We start from the raw sequence: 17,551 nt of genomic DNA, 5'->3' as shown, positions 1-17,551 counted from the left end.
ACCGTTAAGGGCAGACTGCACAGATAGATAAGCCGTTTTATCTCAGCAATCAACATACCAAGCAAAGGAACCTGTAGCAAGCTAATTTACTCCCCTGCAATCACATGGGTCTCCATATAACTCTTTTATCAATTCATTGGCATCAGTGCACTGATCAAATCCTTCTTCTGAGAGAGGGGCCAATAGGAGGGAGGCCCAAAATATAATGCATGTCTTCATCTCTGGAAAACAGAAAAGAATAAAAATTCTCAGGAGGGACACTTCCACTTGGAAGGATTTATGTTATCATTTCATAAATCCTTCCATAAATAAATTTATCATTTATTTAACTAAAATCTCTGGAGGCCATTTGGTTGACTTAATTTCTTTGGAATAAATGCATACTGATCCTCATCCCCATATTAGGACCGGTTCAGAGCCATGCCATGTATTATCTAGGGGGTTTCACTATATGACTGTGGAGAAGGTTTTCTGTGTATCAGAGTGCCAGAATCACATGGCAACATTTTTTCCATCATCATCCAGATTTTAAAATTTATAATGGAGTGATCCGCCTATCCCTTGTGGCCTGGATCCTCGATCCCCATCGCCAGGGCCTCTGCTAAAGGGGCCTCAGCTGGAGAGTGCCAGGCCCTGGCTAGATCAGCCTACCAGTGCTATAACATCCCAAGTCCAAGTCTGAGAGATCTTTGAACCACATCACCAGGCCTCTGCTAGAGGTGAGTGTGGGACCAATTCGGATTGAATCCCCTCACATCCCTCCCTGGGAACTCCCGGGATTGGCCCTGGATCTCACTCCCCCTGTGTCCTTTTCCAAGCAAGAGCACTCCTGGTGCTCTGATACACACCCACCCAACCCCACCAAGAGCTTGTCCTCCCCTACCCTGTGCCCTACCCTGCCCACTGTCCCACCCCTCTGGTTGAGCACTGGGACAGAGGGTGGAGCCAATGATCCTTCCACCTTCAGGGAACTTCCTGGAGCTCTTCTAAGCACACTAGGCCTGCCTATCCATGAGGGACCACCCGGAATCCCCACCTACTTGGTCTCTAACCCTCACCACCAGTCCTCTACTGGAGTTGCAGACCCCTCCCAGAGATCCACTCTGAGTTCCTGTGGGCTGGATCCTTGACCCCCATCGCCAGGCCTCTGCTAAAGAGGCCTCAGCTGGAGAGTGCCAGGCCCTGGCTAGATCTGCCTATTGGTGCTTGAACAACCTGAGCCCCAGGCTTTGGGATCTATGACACACAATGCCATTCCTCTGCTGGAGCCTGATATTTACCCCCCCATCCCCCCATCACCAGACCCCTGCCTGAGGAGAGACCTCCTAGAGCTTGCCCCACCCAGAGCTACAGACATCTAACTTCTGACCCACCTAAACCCACCAGAGGTATACCACAGAGAGATAGAGAAAACCCAGGAAGGTGGCAATACAAGAAAAGACCTAACAATAAAAAGCCAAGTATAACACCACCAGAATCTAGGAACTCTACAACAACTAGAACAGAACAACACAAAGCAGATGAAGCAGAAGAGAATGACTTAAAAAAAATCATCATAAAAATGATAATGGCCCTCAAAGACAATGTGAGAAAATCCCTTAAAGAAATGGAAGAAAAAAAATGGAAGAAATGAACAAATTTCTTAAATAAAATGCAGAAAGCCAAGAAAAAAAAATTAAATAGGTGAAGGAAATGACTTGAAAACTGAAATAGAGAAAATAAAGAAAGCACAAACTAAAGGAATGCTGGAAATAGAAAATGGGGTAAAATATCAGGAACTACAGACACAAGCATAACCAACAGAATTCAAGATATTGAAAAGAGAATCTCAGGCATGGAAGATAAATAAAATATATTCATTCACCAAAAGAAAATTATAAATCCAACAAATCCTTAACACAAAACATCCAGGAAATGTGGCACACCACAGTGAAAAGGCCAACCCTAAGAATAATAGGCATAGAAGAAGGCGAAGAAGCCCAACTCAAAGGTACAGAAAACATATTCAACAAAATCTTTGAAGAAAACTTGCCCAGTCTGAAGAAGGACATGCTCATGAAATACAAGAAGCACACGGAACACTAAATAGACTGGACCAAAGAAAAAAGGCCCCTCGACACATAATAATCAAAACATCTAATATACAGAAGAAAGAAAGAATATTAAGAGCAGCAAAGTAAAAAGAGCAGGTAACATATAAAGGCAGAACTATCAAAATTACACCTGACTTCTCTATGGAAATTCTCAAGGACAGAAGGTCCTGGATAGATGTTGTAAAGTACTAAGGGTCAATGGATACCAGCCCAGGCTACTCTACCTAGCAAAAGTCTCAATCACTCTAGATGGAGAAAACAAGATATTTAATGACAAAACCAGATTTTCACAATACGTATCTACAAATCCAGACCTACAGAAAGTTCTGGAAGGAAAACTCCAATCTAAAGAAGTTAACTACACTCACAAAGACATGGACAATAGATAATACAACTTCACCAGAACCCAAGTTCAAATCAGGACAAATATATTCACTATACCACCAATAACAGAAAATCTAAAACAAGCAAGCATTAAAAATCAATGGTCCTTACTTTCTCTCAACATTAATGGTCTTAACTAGCCTCTAAAAAGACACAGGCTAAGAGAATGGATATGAAGACAGAATCTATCCTTCTGCTGCATACAAGAAACAATCTAAGTTTCAAAGATAGACATTACCTCAAAGTAAAGGGATGGGAAAAGATCTTCCAATCAAATGAACCCAAGAAGCACACAGATGTGGCTATCCTAATATCTAACTAGTTAGATTTCAAACCAAAATTAATCAAAAGAGATGAAGATGGTCATTTTGTATTCATCACAGGAGAAATCCATCAGCACAAAGTCTCAATTCTTAACTTCTATGCCCCAAATACAAAGGCACACACATTCACAAAAGAAACACTAATAAAACTCAAAGCTCACATAAAACCTCACACACTTATAGTGGGAAAGTTCAATACCCCACTCTCACCACTAGACAGGACCACCAGTCAGAAACTTAACAAAGAAACAAAAGAACAAACAGAACTTATGTCTTATTGGGCTTAACACATCTATAGAACATTCCATCCAAACACAAAAGACTATACCTTCTTCTCTACTCCATGTGGAACCTTCTCTAAAATTGACATAACAAACCTCACCAGATACAAAAAAAAAAAAAAAAAAAAAAAAAAAAATGGAATAGTCCTCTGTATCTTATCAGACCACCACGCTTTACAGTTGGAATTCAACAACAACACAATCACAGAACAAACTCATGGAACACACTACACATGCTACAAACTCATGGAAACTGAACAATGTTCAATTGCACCACACCTGGGTCAAAGAAGAAATAAAGGAAGAAACTAAGGACTTCCTAAAATTCAACGAGAAAGAGGACACAACATACCCGAACTTATGGGACACCTAGAAAACAGTGTTACAAGGAAAGTTCATTGCACTAAGTGCCCATATGAAGAAAATGGAGCATAATTATATTAGAGAATGGAAAGGCTTAGAACAAAGAGGAACAAACTCACACCGGAGGAGTAGATACCAGGAAACAATCAATTTGAGGGATGAACTCAATTAAAGAGAAACTAGGAAAACAATACAAAAAAAATAATGCAACAAAGAGTTGGTTTTTCAAGAAAATCAACAAGATAGACAAACCCTTATCCAAACTAATGAAAAATCAGAGAGATAACATGCAAATTAACAAAATAAGAAATGAAAAGGGGGACATAACAATCGACACAGAAGATATCCAGACAATTTTCAAGTCATACTTTGAAAACCTGTACTCCACAAAATTTAAAAATTCAAAGGAAATGGACAAATTTCTGGATAGCTATCACTTACCAATATTAAGTCAAAACAGACAAACAACTTAAATAGACCTATAACCCCCAATAAAATAGAAGCAGTCATTGAAAGCCTTCCAACCAAAAGAAGCCCAGTGCAGAATTCTACCAGAAATTCAAGGAAGAGCTAATATCAATACTCCTCAAATTGTTCCACACAATAGAAACAGAAGGCTCATTACCAAACACTCTAACACTTTTTTGTGGCTACAAGAACCTTGGTACCCAAGCCACACAAAGACACAACTGAGAAAGAAAACTACAGACCAATATCGCTCATGAATATCGATGCAAAAATACTCAATAAAACACTGGCTAAATGAATCCAACAATACATCAGAGAAATCATCCACCATTACCAAGTAGGCTTCATCCTTGGGTTGCAGGGATAGTTTAACATACAAAAATCTATCAATGTGATCCACCATATAAACAAACTGAAAAAGAAAAACCACAAGATCAAGGGAAAAACCCTTGATGCTGAAAAAGCCTTCCACAAAATTCAACACCCTTTTATTGATAAAGGTCTTGGAGAGATCAGGGATAACAGGAACATACCTAAACATAATAAGAGCAAAATACAGTAAACCAACACCCAACATCAAACTGAATGGAGAGAAGCTTAAGGCGATTCCTCTAAAACCAGGAATAAGACAAGGCTGCCCTGTCTCTTCATATCTCTTCATTATTATACTTGAAGTTCTAGCTAGAGCAATAAGACAACAAAAGGAGATCAAGGGCATACAAGTTGGAAAGGAAGAAGTCAAACTTTCACTATTTCCAGATGATATGATAGTTTAAATAAGCGACCCAATAAACTCTACCAGGGAACTCCTAAAGCTGATAAACACCTTCAGCAAACTAGCAGGATACAAGATGAACTCAAAAAAATCAGTAGCCCTACTTTATTCAGATGACAAACAGGCTGAGAAAGAAATCAGAGAAATATCGCCCTTTACACCCCTTTACCCACAAACAACATAAAGTATCTTGGTAATGCTTACAAACAAGTGAATGACCTATATAATAAAAACTTTGTGTCTTTAAACAAAGAAATTAAAGAAGATACCAGAAAATAGAAAGATTTCTAATGTTCTTGAATAGGTAGGATAAATATAGTAAAAATGGCAATCTTGCCAAAAGCAATCTACAGATTCAATGCAATCCCCATTAAAATCCCACCACAATTCTTCACTGACATTGAAAGGATAATGCTCAACTTTATATGGAAAACGAGAAGATCCAGGATAGCCAAAACAACCCTGTACAATAAAGGAACTCAGGAGTCATCACCATCCCCAACTTTAAGCTCGACTACAGAGCTATAGCCCTGAATACAGCCTGGTATTGGCACAAAAATAGACAAGCAGACCAATGGAATCAAATTGAAAATCCTGATATTAACCCACACACCTATGAACACCTATTTTTGACAAAACAGCTAAAAGTATACAATGGAAGGAGGAAAGCATCTTCAACAAATGGTTCTGGCACAATTGAATTATGGTGTGTAGAAAACTGCAGATAGACCTATGTCTATTGCCATGCATAAAACTCAAGTCCAAATGGATCAAAAAAAAAAAAAAAAAAATCCAACCACCACACTGAACCTCTTAGAAGAGAGAGTGGTAGGTACCCTTGAACAAATTGGTATAGGGGACCGCTTCCTGAACATAACTCCAGTCGCACAGACACTGAGATCAACAATTAATAAGTGGGACCTCCTCAAACTTAGAAGCTTCTGTAAGCAAAGGACACAGTAGACAAGGCCAAATGGCAGCGCACAGACTGGGAAAGGATTTTCATCACTCCCACATCTGACAGAGGGCTTATCTCCAAAATATACAAAGAACTCAAGAAACTAGTCAACAAAACACCAAATAACCCTATTAAAAATGGAGTACAGAAATTAGGAGAGAATTTGCAATAGAGGAAATCAAAAAGGCTGAAAGACACTTAAAAAAAGTGCTCAACATCCTTAGCTACCAGGGAAATCCAAATAAAAATAACTTTCAGATACCATCTTACTCCTGCCAGAATGGCTAAAATTAGAAATGCAAATGACAACTTATGCTGGAGAGGATGTGGAGAAAGGGGAGCACTCCTCCACTGCTGGTGGGATTGCAAACTTGTACAGCCATTTTGGAGATCAGTATGGAGGTTCCTCAGGAAAATGGGAATCAGTTTACCACAGGGCCCAGCACTCCCCCTCTTAGGCACATACCCAAATGATCCACATCCATTCAACAAAGACATGTGCTCAACTATGTTTATAGTAGCATTATTAATAATAGCAGGATCCTGGAAGCAACCTAGATGCCCCTCAACTGAAGTGGATAAAAAAAGAATACATGGTATGTACTCACTCATATATGGATTTTAGACCTAGAGCAAAGGATCACCAGCATATAATTCACACTGCCAGAGGAACTAGGATACAAGGTGCATTCTAAGTGATTCATATAAGTTCCATCACAGAAGGGGGAGTAGAGAGGGAACTAGGATAAAGAGAAGGGGAAGAGAGGAAAGCATGTGGGACTATGAAGTTTGATTCAGAGGAGGAATAGAAGAGAGAGAGAGAGTCAGAGAGAGAGAGAGAAAAAAAACATAAAAGAAGGAGCCATTATAGGATTGAAGAGAAAACTGAACCTAAAGAAATGTCCAGAGACCTACAAGTCTGACCCCAACTAACAATTTGAGCAACAGTGGAAAGGCTACCATAAATGCCCTTCCCTGATAATGAGATCAACTAACTTATCCACCATCATGGAACCCTCATCTAGTAGTTGATGGAAACAGAAGCAAACACCCACAACGAAACACTTAGCCAAACTGGAACCCAGATGCCAAGAGGGAAGAAAAGACCAGGCTGCAGAAACATATAGAGACAGCTTACCTGAACAAGGAGGAGCTAACGGGCCCCCAGACTGATAGCTGGGAATCCAGCATGGGACTGACTCAGATCCCCTGAACATGTGTCTCAGCTAGAAGGCCTGAGCAATCTAAGGGACCTCAGAAAGTGGAATCAGGATGTATTTTGGGGGCACAAAAGGACTTTGTAGGCACATCCCCCATGGAGTAGGGAGTAAGAGAGAAGTCCTAGTCCCTACTCCAAAAGACTTGACAGATTTAGATAAACCCTCCTGGAGGGCATCACCTGAATGAGTATGAATGTGTGCCATAAAAAAAGGAAATTTTCTAGTTCTTATGAGAGAAATTAGCTGCCTAAACAGATTACCAGTTTCAGAAATGTTTTTTATCTGACCTATCGTCTCTAAGGGTGGTATTGATCATGCAACACAGGCACTGTCAGTATAAATATTGATTGGTTGATCCAAAAAAAGCAGTGGAGGCAGCTATGACAGCATGTAGTTCTGTCAATTGGGCCGATTAGGCCCCAGTTTGAAAGTTGGTGACTTCATTATTCCATGGATAAGCAGCTATTCCCATGGAGGAACCATCAGTAAACACTGTTAATACATTTGGGATAGGGTTTGAGAGGGTAATTTTAGGGAAAATAAACTCTTGGCAGTTGGCAAAGTCAATTAATTTATTGGGGGGGAATAATGATTATCTATTTCCCCCATGTAGTTAACCAAGGCTGCATGAGCCAATCAACCTGTTCTTTGGTGTAAGGTTGAATAATCAGGTTTGGTTCACGACCAAAGTAGGCCTTTGCTTGTTTTCTGCCCTTGATAATATTGTCTGACATTAATTGAAAATAGGGATTTAAACATCTTAGGACTGATTGGTAAATGGACCCACATTATGGGAACAGTCTGCCAAAACACTACCATGGGAGCCTGTGCTATTTTACAAATGATGAAACATAATGGGCAATTGTAATCCATAAAGGTGACTTGTGCATGTATGACTTGTTCCACAAGGGTTAAAGTATTGCAACCTTCAGGCGAAAGCTATTGAGGTGAAGTAGGGTCTTGATTGCTGGGAAGAATAACATAAAGGTGTTTTAATTTATTCTTGCTAATTTTTAAATAAGGTAATAGCCAATTAATATCTCCCAATAATTTTTGAAAGTCATTTAGTGTACGAAGCCTCTTTAATCTCAGGGTGGTTTTTTGAGAGTATCTTGTCTTCAAACATCTGAAAACCTAGATAAGTATAGGGATCTCTGAGTTGCACTTTTACTGGGACAATGTGTAACCCCTTTTTTTGTTAGAGCATCACACAGTTCTTTATAAAAAGATAATACCTCTTCCCCTAATTGTCCTGCTAAAAGGATATCATCCATATAAAGTAAGATATATATCTGTGGCATAAGTCTCTAACTATTTGAATGGCAGATGCAACAAAGGACTGACAGAGTATGGGACTATTGGCCATATCTTGGGGAAGAACCTGTCATTGGGTGCTTGAAAATTTGGAGAAGGGATACTATAGGCAAAACATTTTTGGTCATCTGGATGCAAAAGTATAGTAAAGAAGCAGTCCTTAACATCAACTACGATTTTAAAATACTCCAAGGGAACTGCAACAGGGGAGGTGAGGCCTGGCTGTAGGGTCCCCATCAGAACTATAGTTTTAGTTACAGCCCTAAGGTCCTGCAGCAGATGCCATTTTCCTGATTTCTTTTAAATAACAAAGATGGGGGTATTCCAAGGCGAAGTGTTAGGTAGAATGGGGCCAGCTTCAAGCTGTTCCTGCACCAGCTATTGAGCAGCTGTGAGCTTTTCAGTGGTAAGGGGCCATTGATCGACCCATACTGCCTCATCAGACAGCCAAGTAATTTTATCTGCGTGGGCCACAGAATGGTCAACAGTCCCTAAGAAAAATACCCCAATCCTGTGTAATCATTTTTGGGAATAGCTAAAATAGGCTGTGGGATGCCTGTCTCATATTTGCCAAGGCCTTTACCAGGTGTAAAACCAGTCTTAAGCATCTGCATGGTTACAATTTCATGTCTGCACATAATCATGCCCATCTGTGACAAGTCTCAACCCCACAGATTGGCCAGGAGTACAGCAATGACATATGGCTGTATCTGTCCAGAGTGACCTTCAAAATCTTTCCATGTTAATAATTGTGTACTGTGTTGGGGGTTTTTACTTTGGCCTATGTGTTAGAGTATCTTCTAATGGCCAGGTTTTTGGCCAATCTTCTCCCTTAATGATAGTAATATCTGCACCTGTGTCTACCAAATCAGAAAACTCTTTGACATCTAATTTCAAGACTATAGTGGGTTTGTTATTGGATATAGCTTCTAGCCAATATGCATCTGAAGATCCAAAACTGTTATTGCCCCTTTTATTGGTCATGTTTTTGTTTGTAGGAAGCAAAGGAAGAATCAAGAGCTGAGAAAAGTGTTTGCCTGATGGGATGGTATTAATGCCAGTGGGAGAAGCTGCCATAACTTTAATTTCCCCTTCATAGTCATTGTCATTTATTTCTGGAAATACTTGCAGGCCACACTTGGTGACACTGCTGCAGCCAATAATCAACCCAAATGTATCAGGTGACAGGGGGCCTGTAGGAGTGGCCTGTACACCCATTTCTGGAGTTAAGACTGTGTGGGTGGTAGAACTGAGGTTCAGTCCTACACTGCCTGGTGTTTCTCTGCAGAGGGTTAAAATGGTTTGTTGGTTGCTGGGACAAAGCTGATTGCCCCATAGACTTGCTTGGGTTTGGGGGCTTGGGGCTGGCCTCTGTACCAATTTCCAGGCTACTACTGGGAGGCTAGCCTTGTGCATTGGCCTTATATCGGTATTCATTAGCCCAATATTTTCCTCATTTGCATCTGGGACAAAGTTCAGGGGCAGAGGCCTTTTGAAGCATGCCTTTTTGTTTTCATGGGCAATTTTTTGCAAAGTGGCCTGAGTCTCCACAATTGAAACACTTATTTCTGCCCTGATCTGATAGGAATTGTTTAACAGTAGTACCTTGCATAGCAGCTTCCATGGCAAGCCCCTGTTGGTAGGCTGCTCCTATCTAAGTGCAGAGGCTAATGTAGCCAGAAAAATCTGTTTGGTTTTTTTGTTTTCTTTTGTTTTTTCGTACGACCTAATGGCAGCCTGACAGGCAGCATTTGCATTCTCAAACACTAATTGTTTAACAAATTCAGTTCCTGAATCTGCACTCCAAAAATCCTTCTGCTACTGTTAGTAAACGGTGAACAAAGTCTAAAAAAGGTTGTTCATTGGGCCCTTGCTTAATATTGGTAAGGGAAGAGCTCATATCCCCTGTAGAAGGTCCATGCTTTGGTGGCAGCTGTTTGAATTTGGGCATATAGCCCAGGTTCGTATTGCATTTGAACATCTTCTGCCTCAAATTTCCCTCTCCTATCAGCATATCAGCATATCAGCATTCCAGCCATTGCCAGCTTATGCATTCCTTTATGCAATTTCCTTACAAGCCTCTGCAAATTCTGATTTCCATAACAAGTAGTCTCCTCCTGCCAGAGTTGCTCTGGTTAAGACTGGCAAATGCTCCAAGAATTCTCAAAGAGGACCACCAGGCCACCCCTTAAAGGAGCTGCCCCCAGGATGTCGCTTAGCAACTCTTTAAACTTTCAAATTGGGCAATTAATTCTTGGTGTTCTTTTTCTAAGCGAATTTGTTCCTTAAGATATTGAACTTTATCCTGTAATTCTTTCTGGGGATTTACGACTGGGCAACCTAGAGGAGGAACTGTGGGGGGAGATATGTAGGGCAGAGGCTGTTGTTTCAACGAAGGCCAATCTGACCCATGATATACTGTTGCTTCCTCCTCCAAGTCCTCCCAATCACTAAGGTCTTTATCCATGAATGCTTTCTTCCTAGTGAAATTTTTTATTGGTGGATATATATTTTTAGTTTTGGTTTAGCTCCTAAATCTCTAGTCTTGAGTTTAGCTTCCAAATCCTTTCTAGAGAGGGTCTTTTTTACACTTTTATCTTGGGTCTGTGGATTAATCTTTTTAATATCTTCAGTATCAATCACAAAGGACATGAGGCCCTTTTCTTCATTAGGCTGTTCCTCTGAGTCTTTTTTTCTGGGGTTCAGAATTCTTTTCAAGGTCAAAGCCACACGGTTTAAGACATTTTTCTCCCTCTTCTATAATATTGGCAACAAGAGGATCAATTTGTTTGTGAGAAATTATTTCTTCAATTAAGTTCCAATATGAAAATGCCGTTATGGGGACTTTTTCAGATCCAAAGATCCTATAATAATCTTTTAATGTGTCTCCTACTTTTTTCCATCTTTTCTCATCTATTGTTCCCTCAGTGGGAAACCATGGGCAAACCTCTTTAATAAAAATAAAAAATTATTGCATTTTAAGCCTAACCCCTCACACTTTGAATGCCTTCTTCTTAAGACCTTCTTGTATGTCTAGTCCCAATTGCCCCACTCACTTACCGAGGCCTTGTTGAGGTGGCAGGACTCCTGTCCTCTTTCTCTTTGTCTCCTTTGATTTGGCCCACTCTTCCCTGCTGCATTCTTCACTGAAGCCCTTGTATGGAGCCCTATGTCAGGCACCAGTTGCTGGGGGCCAATTGCCCCCTCCAGCAGGGTGAGTAGGGGACCCTGAGGGAGTGAGAATTAAGAGACAGGAGATACAAGAGATGGAGACAAGACAGTATTCTGATCAAGTCTCTTTTAATGAATATAATAACAGGGTTTATGCAGTGGAGAAATGAGGGAATGGGCCAAAGGGAGGATGTGAGGGAGGCAGAATGTTCTTCTAAGCAGAATGCCGGTATCCTGACATAAGATAACTTGCTATATGATAAGACTGCAGCTGGGACTCTTTTGGGGTCAGGCTGCATCATGTTTAACAAGAGAACAGTCATAGGAGAGTAGAAAATTACCAGTATGTTAGTATTTAAGAGAGTAGTAGGAAGGATGGCTGTTAAGATGCTAACTTTGCTGTGGGGTTCCCCACATTTCCATACCTGACTATCCTCCACATCTTTTCCCCTCCCCTTCCCATTAGACACTTGTTTCCCCTCCAGTTCTGCTTCTAGTTCTTAAAATCAGTAATTCCTTAAACAGTAACTTTCTGTCTTTAACCTCAAAATACACAGGACACACATGTAGGAAAGAAAATAGGAGGAACACTAACACAAAGCAGTGCTCAAAAAGAAAACAATACAAAGATTTACACTTTCAAAGTTTGAAATAAACCAAGTGTGATCTAGGGATAAGGTAGTGATGACGATGGGAAATAGGAGTCAGATTGAGAAGCAACCGCTGACCATTTGGGATATTAGCAGTTATAATCCATGAAACTAAGTACTTTATAAAAGAAAGCATACAATTGAATTCAGACAAGTATACTCTTCTTTTTTAATTTTGTGATCCCATAACTACATGGATTATATTTGAAGCTAGACCTATCTGGATTTAGGTCCTGACATTACCTTTTATTGAGCTTAAAATTCAACACATTTTGAAGTCTATCCATAATTCTGTCTCTTTATTTGTTAAAATGTAATTTTTTTATTACAAAGTATTACATAAAATATTAAGAGAGAGAAAAAAGATTAAGAGAAAAGACTTTTAAGCATTTATCCTACAGTCTCACAAAGGATAAGACCTCAAAAGGTAAATATAATATTGTATTTGATACTGGTTGGGTTTTTTGTTTGTTTGTTTCATTTTGATACATCCAACAAATATTTTAAACATTAAAATACCAAGAAGAAATCTTGGAAATGTCTTCATTAATTATCTTTAAAGATATTCATAATAATTAATTTTCCTAAAATTTATTTAGTTCTGGTTGTTTCCCAAAATAACCATTTCCCCAGTGGACCACTAATTGCTCTTTAAGCAACACCCCTAATCAGATGAAACCTGGAATGAATTGTAAGTTTAGCTGATGTAAGCTGAATAAGACTTGAATCTATTTTTTATAGAAGGTGGCCCTCTGGAGAATGGTCAGCTTTTTACATGGTTACATAAGGACAGAGATGGGGAAGAGAGCTACATATGAATTTGCATGGGCAGAATGATGCTATCCTCAAAACAGTAATATTTATTCTTCAAAGAACTGTGTTAAAGTTAAATACCATAGATGAATACTAAAAAAAGATTAGTGTTTTGTAAGGGCAGTAAATATAGCTACTTGCTAGATAACTATGCTATATAGAGTGATCAACAATAAAATTAAGAATTACAATAGCACCTCAGCAGCTTGACCTGGACAGATCATGGTAGCGGAGACAGTTGCATGTAGAAAAAACTAGTTTTGGCCTCTTCGGCATTAAAAAAATGATGTCATATCAAGGCCTGTGATTTAAAAACTGTCCTTATTAAGATGATCAGTTGAGCAAGAACAAGCAGGAAACATTCTTTCAACACAACCTTGACTGCTACATTCTTCTAGTTACCTTAGTTGCCTTTTTAAAAAGGAAATCAAAAACTTTTTGAAAAGATGTATTTTTATTCTGTATACAGTGTTCTGCCTACATGTATGCCTGCAGGCCAGAAGAGGGCATTAGATCTCATTACAAATGCTTGTGAGCCACCATGTGGTTGCTGGGAAATGAACTCAGGACCTTCAGAAAAGCAACCAGTGCTCTTAACTGCTGAGCCATCCAGCCCAATAAAGCAATTTTTAATGCTTTCACCATAAGGACATTTTGTAAGCTTGTGATCATTGATATGCTTGGTTTGATTTAAGTTTCTACTTAATAAATACATCAAATATCATGTGTACTCACATACATCATAAATTTATATGCTTATATATCATCTTAGAAATGTTAATTTAGTTAAGAAATATGTTTTAAATATGTTTTTAGTGTTAGGCCTGGTAGCAACCTTCTGCAATCTTAGCACTTGGGATGTAGAAGCATGAGGATCAAGAGTTCAAAACCATCCTAAGTTTCTGAAGAGAATTTGAGGGGATCTTAGGTTTTATAAGACTGTGTCCCTAAAAGTAATTCTTCTTTCAGTTATTTTTCAGATTACTGAGTCTGTAGAGATAAGAAAGAGTAAAAACAAGCAACAAATTCCAGACTAAAATTGTTGGATCATAAAGAAGTATAAACTGAAGTTTAAAAAAGTGTTCATTTGTATCTCCTTTTTAGCACTTCACCTATATCAACCCAACGTCTTTTAAATCTGCAAGAGAAAACTCAGAGTATATTTTCATAGGTATCACAGCATTTTGTTTTACATAGTTTTGCATATAATAATGTGACAAGAACAATTAAATTTAACACAATGAAAACAAAGAGACTCTATAATCAAAGGTATAATAGAATTCTTGTCAGAACCTCCTTCTGTGATGCTCTGACAATATCTATAACATTCTGAGCTCCTGTGTTATACCTTCAAGCTGAAAATCAGTATTTATTTTGCATAGCATTTCTAGCTAAGCATTAAACATATATAGACAATCTAAGATGATGTTTTGTTTTCTATTTTAGGAAAATCTAGACATTACACCCTGAATTTGTAAAAAAAAAAAATGCTGACAGAGATCAAGAGACATATAAGAATTACTGTTTTATGAAAAATATGTTAAACATAATAGAAGAAAAGAAGGACTGGGCATATGAGGAATAAGTTGAAACAGAGACAACGTTTTCTGAATTTAAAGCTTATAATAATGAGATCATATGAATGAAAACTTTTACTTAAAAAACAGAAAACAATTATGTTAATTTTCAAATTTTAGAAAATCAGTCATTCAGAAAACCCTTCACATTTTTACACCAGTAGAAATGTCTCTTGGGGGTAAAGTCTATGGCAATATTGGCAAAAAAGGATCCAATGGATAGCTTGTGGAAAATAAATCCTTATTTTAAAAAGCACACATACACACACACACACATGAGAGAGAGAGAGAGAGAGAGAGAGAGAGAGAGAGAGAGAAGAAGGAAAGAGGAAGATTTAGGTATGATGTTAAGAAGGAAATGTGAATATCCTAAAATTTCAAAGTTATTCCATTGTATAAATCAGCTGTCTCAAAGAATTACAACAAATGCTAAGTATAAAATAGAATTGAGTTTTGTTTTATCATATATTGTAAAAATAATTTAATGTTCTTAAAAATATGAGATACTTCACTTGATTCTTCATCAACTTTTGGTGTCTTGGTACATGGTTTTCCCCAATGTCACTAAGGACATATTTTATACTGTAGTTCAGTAGTTAACAACTTTTCTAATATACAAACACTTTAATACTGATCTTGATGTTCTTCTGGTGACCATTGACCATGGAATTATTTTCATTGTTAGTTCAAAACTGCAATTTTACTACTGTTATGAGTCATAATGTAAATATTTGTATTTTCTGATGGCCTTAAGCAACCCTTGTGATCATGACCCACAGGTTGAGAACCCACTGCTTTTGGGAAAGTGTGGGTAGTGTTGTACTGTGATCTTTTAAGACACCCTGGCTCTATTATTCATTCATTTTCATAGTTGTTTGTAACCACCTTAGAAAACATAAACACTCTACCAGGAGAACTTCATCCACAAACAGTGGGCAGTTCCACCACGGGGCCAGCTAGTAAGTCTCAACTCTCTCCAAAAACCTTCTGGCTGATGGGCATACCAGGGCTGGAACACCTCCATGTCTGGATTGGGATTCCCTTTTTGCTCCATAGTGGCTGTGATGGCGAACATGACAATTCTGGCTGTGGTGAGAGCAGAGCGTAGCCTCCACGAACCCATGTTCCTCTTCCCTGTGCATGCAGTCAGTAAATGACCTGGTTCTCTTCACATCTACACTGCCACACATGCTCTGTCTTTTCTGGATGGAAGCTCATGACTTTGCCTTTGATGCTTGCCTTGCTCAAATGTTCTTTATCCACAGCTTCACTGCCATGGAATCTGGCTTTTTTGTAGCCATTGGCCATCTGTGACCCACTGTATCATGCCACAATTCTCACCCACAGTTGCATTGTCCAAATGGGAATAGCTGTGGTGCTTAGGGGAGTAGGCTTCTTCACCCCATACCCCATCCTGCTCAAGCAGCTTCCCTACTGCAGAACTCGAATCATTGCACACACCTACTGTGAGTTCATGGCTGTGGTGAAGCTAGCGTGTGTGGATACAGGAGCTACCAAACGTTACAGCCTCAGTGTAGGCTCTGTCATTGGCTCCTGTGATTGCTTCTTCATTGCCCTCTCTTATGTTTTGATCCTCCGTGCAATCTTTTGCCTCCCATCTAGAGAAGCAAGTCTTAAAACCTTAGAGATCTGTGGTTCCCATGTTTGTGTAATCCGCGTTTTCTATTCCACAGCTGTCTTTACATTCCTGACCCACTGCTTTGGCCACAACGTGGCCCCTCAAGTTCATATCTTCATTGCCAATATGTATCTTCTTGTACCACCCATTCTTAACCCAATTGTTTATGGCATTAGGACAAAGAAAATTAGAGAGTATGTTCTTAGTTTTCTAAGAATTAAAGCCTCCTGATGTTTTACAAGTTATCTGTAGAGAGAAGGACAATATAGGACGAAAAATAAACAAGTAATTAGAGTCTTCTTTATAACTCCAATTTTTGCCTTATATCAGGAACAAATTCTTCACATACTACTAAATGTGTAAATTCTAATGAAACTAGCAGCTGTAGTATTTTTATGAACATCTGCCGTTCAGGGGTTATACTCTTAATTCCACCTCTTAATGCCTAGGGTTTATCAAAGTGTGATGTGAAGGATAGAAGCTTCTTTAAAAATTAATGACTCATGAATGACATAAACACATTAAAATCTGAAAACAAGCCCATGAAGAATATATAATTAAAAATACTAATAACCACTATTTTATGAAGACATATTGTAAATGATATAATAGCCTCTGAATATAAGGAAGACTACTTTCACTCTCAATCAGGAAGTGTGGTAGAGTCCAACACTACAGCCATTAAGTCTACCTAATCTCTGTATTTCTTTCTATTTTTTTTTTTCTATTTCTAGTGTTTTGAGACAGAGTTTCTCTCTGTAGCTAAGGAGCCTGTCCTGACATTCACTGTGTAGACCAGGCTGACCTTAAACTTAGAGATCCACCTGCCTCTCCCTCCCTAGTCCCTAGTGCTGGGATTAAAGGCATGCACCACCTACAATCTACTTTGTTATGAAATATTTTTTCCCAATAAGAGTAACTTGTGGTTGAAGATGTGGCAGAGTATTTGTTTAGCATGTACAAAGCATAGGGATCATTCCATAATACTACATAAAGCAGATGTTGTGAAAAAATATAGTAACATATTTGCTATTGGATTTTTATATTAACTAATACTCAGTCCGTATTATAATGGTCCTCAAGGCTTCTATACCTTCCTTCCTCACATTGCATACTTACTTGTATTTATACCCAGAAACCTGTCAATAGCAACGAACTTGATTCTTTTGATATTTTTAGATGAAATTACTTTTTGTTAAACAAAATATACATAACTGTGGAAAGCACAGTTTACATTTTTGGATAACTATTGCATCAGAAACACTGAAAATCAAATTACTAATTATAATGTGTTTTTTATGAAAAATATATGTAAAACATATATATATATGTATATATATATATCCTCAAAATTAGTAACTCCTACCTTCCTCTCTTAGTCAGTACAGGGAATAAAGTATTTCAGAACTAGTCAATAAAGTCAAGATTAATTTAACTAAAGTGATACTGTCTTTAGAGAAGTTCTTAATTTCTAAATATCATGTACATCTTTCTTTGGTCATTTTTTGTTTCATCTCAAATA

The 17,551-nt window shown here is 38.5% G+C and overlaps 1 pseudogene; it reads left to right on the top strand.

The window, feature by feature from the left end:
- Window positions 1-11,573: 11,573 nt before the first annotated feature.
- On the top strand, window positions 11,574-16,260 carry LOC127228953 (olfactory receptor 52M1-like; annotated as a pseudogene).
- Window positions 16,261-17,551: the final 1,291 nt, after the last annotated feature.

The sequence above is a fragment of the Phodopus roborovskii genome, unplaced genomic scaffold, assembly GCF_943737965.1.
Source record: "Phodopus roborovskii unplaced genomic scaffold, PHOROB, whole genome shotgun sequence".
Taxonomy (NCBI): Eukaryota; Metazoa; Chordata; class Mammalia; order Rodentia; family Cricetidae; genus Phodopus; species Phodopus roborovskii.
The sequence above is the reverse complement of the archived record's forward strand: the minus strand, read 5'-3'. Positions and strand labels throughout refer to the sequence as shown.